The sequence below is a fragment of the Thalassophryne amazonica genome, chromosome 2 (genome assembly GCF_902500255.1).
Source record: "Thalassophryne amazonica chromosome 2, fThaAma1.1, whole genome shotgun sequence".
Classification (NCBI taxonomy): domain Eukaryota; kingdom Metazoa; phylum Chordata; class Actinopteri; order Batrachoidiformes; family Batrachoididae; genus Thalassophryne; species Thalassophryne amazonica.
This window is the reverse complement of record NC_047104.1, coordinates 21,887,997-21,900,178: the sequence shown is the minus strand read 5'-3', so window position 1 is coordinate 21,900,178 and position 12,182 is coordinate 21,887,997. Positions and strand designations below refer to the sequence as shown.

At 41.8% G+C, this 12,182-nt stretch overlaps 1 protein-coding gene across 1 annotated transcript in view; it reads left to right on the top strand.

The window, feature by feature from the left end:
* Positions 1-12,182, top strand: part of adamts17 (ADAM metallopeptidase with thrombospondin type 1 motif, 17) — a 448,852-nt gene that overhangs the window by 200,013 nt on the left and 236,657 nt on the right. The window lies entirely within an intron of this gene.

Sequence of the window (12,182 nt, the reverse complement as noted above, 5' to 3'; positions counted from 1 at the left end):
ATATCTGAGCAGCCAAATATCTGTGTGACTGTGGAGTCATTCCTGTGTGCTATGCACAGGACACAGCCAAATGAGACAAGATCTATGGACATTTGACATACTAACAAGGTTAAATAATAGACCATTGTTACATTGTCAAAGTGCATGATCAGTAGTGCGGAAATCTCCCATGACTAAGCGTGTACTCCCACCTCCGCTGTTGGCATGGGGGACGGTAAAGATGAAGGAAATTTATCCCGAAGGAAATTGTTTTGCCACAGTACAGAAAGAGTAAACACTACACAATGGTTAGTTAAATACACAATTATAGAAAGTGTTAGTATTAAATATTCTTGCAATAAATACAACAAATTTATGTGAAATGACTAGAAAATATATTGCGCACGATGTTTGAATAACTCTGAATAAATCTGTTCATTATGTATTCATCCTGCAGAAGGGGGAGGAATTATAGTCTAATTCCACAGGTAGGAAAGACCTCCTCTGGGGTTCTGTGGTGCACCTCCGTGGTCTCAGTCTATAACTGAATGTGCTCTGACAGGACATCAGTGTGGCATGCAGGGGGTGGGAGGTGCTGTCCAAGATGCTGAGCAGCTTCCTCAGCATCTTCCTCTCTGACACCTCCACCACAGACTCCACTCAACACCCAGGACAGTGCCAGCTCTCCCGATGAGCTTGTTAAGTCTGTTCATGTCAACCTCCTTCAGCCTGCTGCCCCAGCACACTATACAGCAGAGAACAGGGGTGGGCAACTTGTTCCAGAAAGGGCCAAGAGGGTGCATGTTTTCTTTGCAGCCACTGACTCTACCAGGTGATTGCAAGTTGGCATTGAAAGAGCTGGGGTGTAGGGTCTGCAGCCTTGCTGTCACGGAGATGATGACATTTCTGGCCTTTGACGCTTCTGCTGCTGGTTGAATGTAAACAATGAGGATGATGGCATGGGAAAACGCCATTGGCAGATAATAAGGATGAAGACTCACTGCCAACAGTCCCATGTCTGGGTTACACACAGGCTCCTTCACAAGTAACATATCCAGGATTGCACCACTTGTTCACGTACACAGCGGCTTCAAGCCAGGTAAACTCACTACAGAGTCCGGTATGTTGTCATGCAGCCATGTCTCCATGAAGCACAAGACTGAGCCCTCACAAAACACACTGTCACTCCTCAGGAGTGACATTAAATTGTCCATTTTGTTCACCATTGACGTTGCTTTCCCCATCACAACAGAAGGAAGATACGGCCAATATCTCCTCTTCTGTTGCCACCATCTCCTTTCGGTTCTACAGCCCTGGTATTTCCTCCGCAGTTCTTTAGAGATATAATGTCTTTCCCCATTCTAGTAACCACATCAGCCCGCCCTTAGCTGGCACCTCATGTAAACAAAGGAGCCCTGGCACTGCTGCACCATGACCGGGATCGCCGGCTATGGTGTCGCCGACTGAATGGTCCTCCCTAAAAATTGGTCTGCCCTGGCTTCACTGCCCATGCATCATTTGGGACCACAGCAGCACATCTGAGACTGAATCTACACCCAAAGCAATCAAAGGGAATAATGTGATTATTAGCCATCAGAGGACAACGCAAAACCTCTTAAATCATCGTAAATCAGTTTTAAGCAGAAACGAAGCCATTTTAACCAGAAACGAGGCGATAATTGGTGAACAGCAGCTGATGCTCTGAAATTACATTGGCACAGCAGCAGCATGTCAGCTGTGGAGCTGTGATCGGTCCTCCGTCTTTTATTATGAAGTAATGCTGAATTTATGTGGAAATTACTGTTGTACAAAAGCTTCAGATATCTGCCGCTGAGATAGATGATGACTGGAGTGCAGTTTTAAGCAGAAACGAGGCAATAATCTGTGAGGCATGGCTGACGCTCAGAAATGATGCTGCTATGGTCCAAAATGACGCATGTGCAGTGAAGGCAGGGTGGGCCAATTTTTAGGGGAGGCCATTTGGTCTGCAACACTGGCTCGAGAAAAGTACTGCAAGCACCAGGAAAATTATAAATAATAAGTGAAGCAGCATGTATTTAATGGCCAGTAATTATTAAAAACTGTTAAATTAAAAGAAAAGTAGAGGTCGAAAAATAAATAGTAAAAAGTTATTAAAAAGACACAGTGACCAGGAGCAATTCTGACAGGCAGCTGTCTGTAACAGTGCCGGAAAAAAAACAAAGTGCCTATTAAGTGCACCTTTAAGTGCCTATTGGTCCAAAACACGTATGAGTAGCAGCTTTCGCAGCTGATTCTGCAGGGCACTGTTCTGCTATGATTGGCCACCATCCAAAAAAAGTGCTAAAACTGAATGAAAGGGCTCAGTCCGGCTTGCCTCCTAGCAGGCTGGTTTAAGGCCCTGTCACACCATGATGATTTAGCCAGCATATGCCAACTGTATGAAAAAATAAGTTAAGAGCAAGTTTATAAGTTAAGAGCAAGTTGAAGCATGTTGGAAACATGCTGAAGCTCACTGATGTACGTCCTGATAAGCTGAGCTCCTCAAAAAATTTTGGGCATGCTGAAAATTTTCAATGCATGCCAGCGTGTGACTCACACTTCCCGCATATGCTGGACATAAGTTGTAGGTAAGTTATATGAATGTTCGCAGACGTTTCTTGTAATTTACTCATAAGACTAAATCCGTCCATTAATGCTGGTCACTGATTGGCTGACAGCTGCGGCCCTCATGCAGATCGACTGTTTCATTCACACATGGAGTAAATCTGACCTGTTCATTTCAGTCTAATTCACCATCACAGACAGACATGAATCCACATAAAGCTCCTGGTTTTTGAAAATGACCTTGGAAAGTCCTTTAATTTGTGGCTTGAAACGTAGCATTTTAAAGCAAGTCCCTTGGTGGTTTTTCTACTCCAGGTGCGTTTCTCAGAGGATGTCGGTGCTGCGCTCTGAACACGCAGAAGCACCGTGATGATTTAAACTTTTAAAGTGCTGTCGCTGTGGTGTGATCATCAGATGACCTAATCAATCGATCAGGGTGATCACGCCTGATTAGTGCGCTGTTTAAACATTTAAAGCGCCGTCACTGTTGATGATCATCACACTGACAGATCACACAGCACTTCCTTTAGATCACACCTGATTGCAGTCGACTGGCGCTTTAAAAGTTTAAATCATCACAGCGTTTCATTATTCAGGTCTGTGATGACCTGATTACCGGACCTGATCAGGTTGATCAGCGGACCTGATCAGGTCTGATCAGATCCACTGATCAGGAATCACTCCATTCATTCACAGCAGCGTTTCCCACAACCAGTCCACTCATCAGCATTCTGTACACAATGAAAATGGACCACCAAGATAAAAAAATAAAATAATGTTATATTACTCTGTTTCTGACACAAACCACATGGTGCAGTACTGACCCGGCCCACTGGGTTGAAACTGGGGTGTAGGCAGATGCTGGATAATCGTCAATGTGTGACAGGGCCTTTATAAAGTGCATACCTGGCAGTCTTCCCGAAAACAAAAGTAAAGAACTGTGCCCTCACACAGAAGTTTAGCTGCAAATAAAGCTGTGACAAAAATGTACACGCAATGTGTATAGGATTACAGCTGATGGCGCCAATGTTATCTACTAAATATTATCTTATTGTTCTGATTGTCATATCTGGGACATGTTTAAGGGACTTTGTCCACCTTTCTTTGGATGAGTTAGAGGTGTTTGTCTCAGGGTTATCCATAGATTCAGTCATGACCATATAGTTACATGGAGCCTGCACACCCACATTAAAAGGCTCTGCTCCCCATGGAGTCCTACAGCAGATTCTCAGTGCACATGGACCAACCAATGTAACAGTGGTCTATTAACATCTTTTACTGGTCTTTCTGTGAGTGGCAAAGAATTCACACACATGGGAAATATAAAAACAATTTAAAAAAAATTCAGCAATAAAAAAAGTCACATGACTGCTTCCAGGCAGAGACAGACAGAGAGCATAGCCAGCTGGTTCAGAGATTACACACACTCACACATCACACACACACACACACACACACACACACACACACACACACACACACACACACACACACACACACACACACACACACACACACACACACACACACACACACACACACAAGCTAAGAGTGAGAGACTGAGACAGGATATGTGAGAAGAAGACCTGCCTTCAACTCTGCACACAAGCCTCCAAAGGAGAGAGCTCAAAAAGTATTTTCTTAATTTCTCCAGTCCTGAAAGTTAAGGAGCAGAGTGGGCCCGAGTTATTTGTCGTAGTGTGGACTTCAGGAGTACAATGAAATGTTGATGCTAATATCAGACTTACAGACCACTTTAGTGTGCCGTTGTGTGAGTGTCTCTTCTGAAAACTGATTCCCGCCACGTGAATCACTGTCATGTTGCTTGTCACAATGATAGTAGAGAAGCTTGAATCTTCGACTGGACAGGGTTGTTTGACGTGAGGACGTTTCGCTTCAAATCACATTCTGTAGAGACTTTCAAGTCCAAACTTAAGATGCACTTATTTTCCCTTTCATACAAAAGTTTTCAGAATAATAGTAGTGCTATGTGACTAAAAAGATTAATCCAGGTTTTGAGTATATTTCTTATTGTTACATGGGAAACAAGGTACCAGTAGATTCAGTAGATTCTTACAAATCCAACAAGACCAAGCATTCATGATATGCACACTCTTAAGGCTATGAAATTGGACTATTAGTAAAAAAAAAAGTAGAAAAGGGGGTGTTCACAATAATAGTAATGTGGCATTCAGTCAGTGTGTTCATCAATTTTGTGGAACAAACAGGTGTGTATCAGGTGTCCCCTATTCAAGGATGAAGCCAGCACCTGTTGAACATGCTTTTCTCTTTGAAAGCCTGAGGAAAATGGGACGTTCAAGACATTGTTCAGAAGAACAGCGTAGTTTTATTAAAAAGTTGATTGGAGAGGGGAAAACTTATATGCAGGTGCAAAAAATTATAGGCTGTTCATCTACAATGATCTCCAATGCTTTAAAATGGAAAAAAAAAAAAAAAAAACAGAGACACATGGAAGAAAACAGAAAACAACCAACAAAATGGATAGAAGAATAACCAGAATAGCAAAGGCTCACCCATTGATCAGCTCCAGGATGATCAAAGACAGTCTGGAATTACCTGTAAATGCTGTGACAGTTAGAAGACGCCTGTGTGAAGCTAATTTATTTGCAAGAATCCCCCGCAAAGTCCCTCTGTTAAATAAAAGACGTGCAGAAGAGGTTACAATTTGCCAAAGAACACATCAACTGGCCTAAAGAGAAATGGAGATATTTTGTGGACTGATGAGAAATTGTTCTTTTTGGGTCCAAGGGCCGCAGACAGTTTGTGAGACGACCCCCAAACTCTGAATTCAAGCCACAGTTTACAGTGAAGACAGTGAAGCAAGCATCATGATATGGGCATGTTTCTCCTACTATGGTGTTGGGCCTATATATCGCATACCAGGTATCATGGATCAGTTTGGATATGTCAAAATACTTGAAGAGGTCATGTTGCCTTATGCTGAAGAGGACATGCCCTTGAAATGGGTGTTTCAACAAGACAATGACCCCAAGCACACTAGTAAACGAGCAAACTCTTTGTTCCAAACCAACAAAATTAATGCCTCGCAGATGTGAAGAAATCATGAAAAACTGTGGTTATACAACTAAATACTAGTATAGTGATTCACAGGATTGCTAAAAAGCAGTTTGAACATAATAGTTTTGAGCTTGTAGCGTCAACAGCAGATGCTACTATTATTGTGAACACCCCCTTTTCTACTTTTTTTTTTTTTACTAATAGCCCAATTTCATAGCCTTAAGAGTGTGCATATTATGAATGCTTGGTCTTGTTGGATTTGTGAGAATCTACTGAATCTACTGGTAACTTGTTTCCATGTAACAATAAGAAATATACTCAAAACCTGGATTAATCTTTTAGTCACATAGCACTACTATTATTCTGAACACTAATGTATGCCTAGCATATTGGCATAGTATGCTAGCCAGTATGCTTGTTACTCTTTTAATTCATTTTATTAGGAAATGCTGACAAATTATACTGTATTTGTTTTCTTTCTGATGCCTGATTATTTTTTTTCTCTCCATTTGAGGTGCGGCTCCATTCAGAGATGGGTGTGCTGTCTGTTTCTGAAACCTTCCTATCCTGTGCACCGGCAACATTTCCTGTATATTCTTATTGTGAATTGTTCTGTAATTTGTGTCTGTAGCATGGCCCAAGCAGATAGTCACCTCTTTGATTCTGGTCTGCTTGAGGTTTCTTCCTCAGAGGGAGTTTTTTTTCTTACCACTGTCGCCTGTGTGCTTGCTCTGGGGCTTGGTAAAGTTAGACCTTGCTTGTGTGAAGCACCTTGAGGCAACTTTGTTGTGACTTGGCGCTATATAAATTAAAATAAATTGAAATTGAAAATGCACTACATCTTTTACAGGTGCAACAATCATTTCCAGGTGCTGAAACGTGACACTGACTTTGAATTACATCTTCATGTACAGATGATTGTTTTGAATTAAAACTTGAGGCAGAATCTTCAGGATGTGGAAACGGTCCATCCTCAAGCCAACTGAAATGCACTGAAAAAGAAGAATGGCCTTTATTGTTGTTGTACATGCATAAAATGAAATTTGTCCTAATTACAGACAGACACAATCCAACCACTAGGGGCATTATGCAGTCACAGTCCGGCACCTGGGGACCAACTCCAGATGTAGAGATGCTGCCTTGCTCAGGGGCAGAGAAAGGTGCAGACCCTAAATAAACATGTTTTGACTGTGGGAGGAAACCTACACAGAGACAGGGAGAAACATGCAAACTCCTCACAAGAAGGGCTGGAATTGATTGCACAAACCTCTTGTTGTGAGGCATCAATACTAACCACTAATGCACTGTGCCGCTGGGAGTCTTAAGGGCAGTGTACCATTACTTTCCAATAAGAGTGTGCACAGTCCCTGTATGGCTGAGGTATTTGACCTGTTGGTGTGGTCCAAACTGTGCCAGGGTCCACTTGGTACTGTACTGACCATGGTTTGCTTGTTTGCAGACCATGGTCATATGCACTCATGTTGCATATCAAAATGTTCCAAACAATCTATGTTTTCTGATGGTGAGACATACATTTGTCTAGATCACTGCATAAAAGATAGAATTTGGCTCCAAAGCTGAAAATATTTTTATTATTCATGTAGATAAATATTGTTTTGGTGTTAGATACTTTGATGATTTTACCAAAGTTACCAGGTCACAAAGGCAGGTTAATATATTAAAAAGATTTTAAAATGATGAATAATAACAAAAATAACTGGCAGCTACATGGTAAAGATCTGGAACATTGCAAAGCAGTACGAGGTCTATTAGAAAAGTATCCGACCTTATTTAAAAAAAAAAAACATATGGATTTGAATCACGTGTTCTTGCGTGAGCCAACCTTGAACCTTCATGCGCATGTGTGATTTTTTTCACGCCTGTCAGTTGCGTCATTCGCCTGTGAGCAGGCTTTGAGTGAGGAGTGGTCCAGCCCTCTCGGCGGATTTTCATTGTCAGGGAAATGGCTAAGAGACTGCCGCTTTGCTTGATCAAATTTTTTTTAGAAACTGTGAGGCACATCCATGTGGACACCATTCGAGAAATTCAGGTGGTTTTTGGTGAAAATTTTATGGGCTTCAAAGACATTAAGGGATGTTACTGTCCCTTTAAGGACGGCCCACAGCAGCTGTGGGGCGCGCCACGCTCCAGCTGCCATCGACAGGCTGAGCGACCATTTCATTTCTAAACGGATCACTCTTTGGATCCGTGATCATCGTGTGCAATTTCTCTGGTTATCACAAGAGCTGGACATCAACTATTTTCCTGCAGATTTCACTTTTAACAAGAGATTTTGTCATGGAAAGCCGAGCGGACGCTTCGCGCATCACGATGGATTTGCTTCTGGACAGACACAAAACCACCTCTGTTTTGGTCTCACAGGACGGCTTTGAGATGGTGTTTTTTTTGCTGTCGGTGGTTTTTCAGTCGAGTGATTATCCAAGAAATTGTGGACGAGCCTGGACATGCCAGAACATGTTCTGTGACGCTTCATCACGGCGTTGCTTTGCGCGTCACGGCACCCGCGATGCGCGGAATTCCTCCGCACGTCTGTCTCAATTTGCCGAAAAAGTGCTGATCTCCATGTCTTTTCACAATTCCTGTGCTAGTCCAGACGACGTCCCGGATAAAACACAGCGTCCAGTTTGGAAATGAACGGCACATTCCACTTTTAATGAGGAGTTTTTGTCATGGAAAGGAGAAGACGCTTCATGCGTCTGATGGAAACTGATGGAAAAACATGTCCATTCATGCCTTTAAAAATGGGGCACCTTTGCTAGTTGGGGGAGGTGACTTTACATGCAGGGGATATTAAGGTTGTGTTGTGGCTGTCATGGTGCACGGCTTCAATTTCAATTTATTTTCATTTATATAGCGCCAAATCACAACAAGGTTGCCTCAAGGCGCTTCACACAAGAAAGGTCCAACCGTACCAACCCTTAGATCAACAGTGGTAAGGAAAAATTCCCTTTGAGGAAGAAACCTCAAGCAGACCAAACTCAAAGGGGTGACCCTCTGTCTGGGCCATGCTACAGACACAAATTACAAAAAAATTCACAAAACAAACGTACAGGAAATGTTGCCGATGCACAGGACAGTTTCCGGAAGAGATACCATACTCATCTCTAGATGGAGCTGCACCTCAAACAGAGAGAAAAGAAAAAAAGCAGAATCAAGCATCAGAAAGACAACAAATACAGCGTAATTTTCAGCATTAAGCAAGAAGAAAAACAGAAGAAATACTAAAGTGATCGCCAGCCACTCGCCCTAAGCTTCACTAAAAGACCCAGAATTTAGATAAAGTTGAGGCTGCGGCCCACTCTGTTTCCTAATAAAATGAATTAAAAGAGTAAAAAGCATAGAAACATACTATGCCAGTATGCTAGCCATATGAAAGGGAAATAAGTGCATCTTAAGTCTGGACTTGAAAGTCTCTACAGAATCTGACTGTTTATTGATGCAGGGAGATCATTCCACAGAACAGGGGCACTATAAGAGAAATCTCTGTGACCCGCAGACTTTTTATTCACCCTAGGGACACTAAGTAGTACTGCATCTTCAGAACACAAAGCCCGGGCCGGTACGTAGGGTTTAATTAGGTCAGCTTGGTAGGGAGGTGCCAGTCCGTGAACAATTTTATAGGTGAGTAGCACAACCTTAAAATCTGATCTCACTGGGACAGGAAGCCAGCGAAGGGATGCCAAAATGGGTGTAATGTGGTCAAACTTTCTGCTTCCTGTCAAAACTCTGGCAGCAGCATTTTGAACCAATTGGAGACCCCTAATGCTGTAAACCAGAAAATAGAATATTGCAGTAGTCCAGTCTAGAAGAGACAAATGCATGAATCAGGGTCTCAGCATCAGCCATAGACAGGATGGGACGAATCTTCACTATATTTTGCAGGTGGAAGAAAGCAGTCCTCGTAATATCTCTAATGTGGAGGTCAAAGAACAATGTAGGATCAAAAATTACCCCAAGGTTCCTCACTTTGTCAGTGTGATGTATGACACACGAGCCTAGGCCAATCGTTAACTAGTCAAATTGATGCCGATGTCTCACTGGACCAAGAACCATCATTTCAGTCTTATCAGAGTTTAAAAGTAGGAAATTGCTAGACATCCACCTTCTCACTGATGCAAGGCAGCCTTCAAAGGATTTTATGTGGATGAGATTACCAGCAGTTATTGGCATGTATAACTGAGTATCATCAGCATAGTAGTGAAAGCTAACCCCAAAACGCCACAATACGTGCCCAAGGAGTGCTATATAAATGGAGAAAATCAGGGGGCCTAAAACAGACCCCTGTGGCACCCCAAGTTTCATGTCGCTGAGGTTAGAGGTCGTGTTATTGTACAAAACACAGTGAGAACAACTAGTTAGGTATGACGTCAACCATGCAAGGGCATTCCCAGTAATCCCAAAATGATTCTCCAGCCTATCGAGTAGAATATGATTATCCACGGTATCAAACGTAGCACTGAGATCTAACAGCACCAGAACCATAGTGGTGTCTGAATCCATTGCAAGTAGAAGATCATTCAGCACTTTACTGAGAGCTGTCTCTGTGAAATGATGTTTTGTAAAAGCAGACTGCAGTGGCTCAAAAAGATTATTCTCTGTAATGTAGTCCACAAGCTGCTGTGACACCACTTTTTCCAAAATTTTAGAGCAAAATGATTGATTTAATATCGGCCTATAGTTTTTCAATACACTAGGGTCAAGATTCGATTTCTTAAGTACTGGTTTAATCACTGCAGATTTGAAACATTTAGGAACAGATCCAGAAGTTAATGAGCGATTAATAATTTCCAGCACAGTCGGTCCAAGAGTGGGCCACTGGTCCTGAAACAGATTTGTTGGTATAGGGTCAAATAAGCAGGTTGTGTTTTTTTGTAGACGTTACGAGTTTTGTCAGCACGGCTAGTGAGATACTATCAAATTCTGTAAATCTCGGTAACGCGGGGTGTAGTGGCTGGCTTAAGGCATGCTGGGATATGCTCAACCTAATGTCTTGTATTTTCTTCTCAAAGTAATCCAGGAAATCTTGTGCTGTAAAAGGAGAGTGAACTACAGATGGCTGTTTATATACAACCCCTGGCAAAAATTATGGAATCACCGGCCCCAGAGGATGTTCATTCAGTTGTTTAATTTTGTAGAGAAAAAGCAGATCACAGACATGACACAAAACTAAAGTCATTTCAAATGGCAACTTTCTGGCTTTAAGAAACACTATAAGAAATCAAGAAGGCAGTCAGTAACAGTTACTTTTTTAGACCAAGCAGAGGAAAAAAATATGGAATCACTCAATTCTGAGGAAAGAATTATGGAATCACCCTGTAAATTTTCATCCCCCAAATTAACACCTGCATCAAATCAGATCTGCTCATTGACATTGACCCTATGCCATGACATTGACCCTATGTGTCTTTTTGCAAGGAATGTTTTTGCAGTTTTTGCTCTATGGCAAGATGCATTATCATCTTGAAAAATGATTTCATCATCCCCAAACATCCTTTCAATTGTCCAAAATATCAACATAAACTTGTGCATTTATTGATGATGTAATGACAGCCATCTCCCCAGTGCCTCTACCTGACATGCAGCCCCATATCATCAATGACTGTGGAAATTTACATGTTCTCTTCAGGCAGTCATCTTTATAAATCTCATTGGAAAGGCACCAAACAAAAGTTCCAGCATCATCACCTTGCCCAATGCAGATTCGAGATTCATCACTGAATATGACTTTCATCCAGTCATCCACAGTCCACAATTGCTTTTCCTTAGCCCATTGTAACCTTGTTTTTTTCTGTTTAGGTGTTAATGATGCCTTTTGTTTAGCTTTTCTGTATGTAAATCCCATTTCCTTTAGGCGGTTTCTTACAGTTCGGTCACAGACGTTGACTCCAGTTTCCTCCCATTCGTTCCTCATTTGTTTTGTTGTACATTTTTCGATTTTTGAGACATATTGCTTTAAGTTTTCTGTCTTGACGCTTTGATTGTCTTCCTTGGTCTACCAGTATGTTTGCCTTTAACAACCTTCCCATGTTGTTTGTATTTGGTCCAGAGTTTAGACACAGCTGACTGTGAACAACCAACATCTTTTACAACATTGCGTGATGATTTACTCTCTTTTAAGAGTTTGATAATCCTCTCCTTTGTTTCAATTGACATCTCTCGTGTTGGAGCCATGATTCATGTCAGTCCACTTGGTGCAACAGCTCTCCAAGGTGTGTTCACTCCTTTTTAGATGCAGACTAACGAGCAGATCTGATATGATGCAGGTGTTAGTTTTGGGGATGAAAATTTACAGGGTGATTCCATAATTTTTTCCTCAGAATTGAGTGATTCCATATTTTTTCCTCTGCTTGGTCTAAAAAAGTAACCGTTACTGACTGCCACAATCTTTTTTTCTTGATTTCTTATAGTGTTTCTTAAAGCCAGAAAGTTGCCATTTGAAATGACTTTAGTTTTGTGTCATGTCTGTGATCTGCTTTTTTTCTACAAAATTAAACAACTGAATGAACATCCTCCGAGGCCGGTGATTCCATAATTTTTGCCAGGGGTTGTATAAGTGT